Genomic DNA, 1,630 nt, shown 5'->3' with positions numbered 1-1,630 from the left:
GTCAAAACATGCAAATTGAAACACAAGAATAATACTAATCTTATATGGCCCCAAACTTTTGAGTATAAATAAAACACTTTTATTTAATCACCATATTGATTACTCATTATTTGTTGTTTCGGGTAATCAAATTCTTACTTGAATTATAACAACAATTGTCTCATGCTCTTAGCATGCACACTATGTTTACTTATGGTCCTTACTCTGTGAAATAGTATAATTGAACAACATTTTCAATCACACTCATTTTACAATTCCCAATCCTTACCACAAGTGTAAGAATACCAAATTCTTGCCACTTATAGAATATGTTAGATTCTAACACTTTATGCAACAGTCCTTTCGTAATGTCATGGCACAAAAGTCACCAAGACTCGGCCAATGAAATTACAAAATGCTCTATTGGAGATTGTTACAATACAATTCCATAGACATGAAGTCTCACATTCAAAGTACATTCCTTTGAACATCCTTCTTGCATAAAAGTTTTTCTAATCTACACATAAACTCTTAACGTCCAACTCTCAATAAGGAAACATTTACATATTTGACATATGACAACTCATTGTTAATAGAATCATATCTAACAATAATAATGTCAATATGGTCCTTCCATTACTATACTTCCAACTGTTCACAAGCGACCAATCCTCGACGAACTTTAGATTATCCTTGACAGTTGTTTAACCAATTCAGTCAAATCCGATTCTAGTCCTCTTTCCCTCTTAATGCCCTAGGCATTCGGAAAATTTTAGAACGGTCGAATATTACAATGACATGATACTTTACCAGTCTTTTGCTATAATATTTCTATTTGCCATGTTCTCACGATTCAAACTACGAAAAGCGATGCCGTAATCATAATCGAGTGTGAGAACGCAACAAATATTTCCATATATAGAATTCTCTTACGTTGAATCCTTTCAACATAACATCCATATATCTTTTTGACTAAATTTGAGTAAAATTTCTCGATCTAAACCTTTAGATTTGAAACGAAGTATAACATTCTCTCCCTTAATTATAGCAAAACAACTTTTCAACCTATGCAACTTTGCAAAGTGAAACTTTTGTTTTCTATAATTAATATTACTAACTTGCAATAATAATCATGCTCCCACTAACATGATGATTATATCCATACTAGAATAACATTTATGCTCCCACTAGCTTTGACACGTATTCAGAAACCAGCTAAACTTCTAGAAAACAATACTTATTGACTTCCAAAGTTCATTGTTTCTAATACGATATGTTTTGATAAGCTTTTATCAAAGCACCTCAAACTCATACACCTTACTTTAGACAGCTGACATGTGTGTCTAAACAATTCCAGAACTTATAGCAATAAGTCCCGATTGTTCAAACTAATTGCCAAATCTCACAATTCGAACTATGAAAAGGGATGTCGTAATCATAATCGAATTTGAGAATGCAATTTACATAATCGCTATCTCCTCAAAATCTCTCTTAGTGAAAGCGTTTCCTCACAATCATTTTCATGAAGGAGAGAAACCTTATGACACTTAGATTTTATGGTGCATGTGTTCCTATCCATGCAAATTTGTCATAAGCATAATCGTAAGATAATGTTTGTGACAAATTCAACCTCTTATGGACAGAACTTGTT

The sequence above is a fragment of the Lactuca virosa genome, chromosome 5 (genome assembly GCF_052849685.1).
Source record: "Lactuca virosa cultivar CGN04683 chromosome 5, Lactuca_virosa_CGN04683_v6, whole genome shotgun sequence".
Taxonomy (NCBI): domain Eukaryota; kingdom Viridiplantae; phylum Streptophyta; class Magnoliopsida; order Asterales; family Asteraceae; genus Lactuca; species Lactuca virosa.
The sequence above is the reverse complement of the archived record's forward strand: the minus strand, read 5'-3'. Positions refer to the sequence as shown.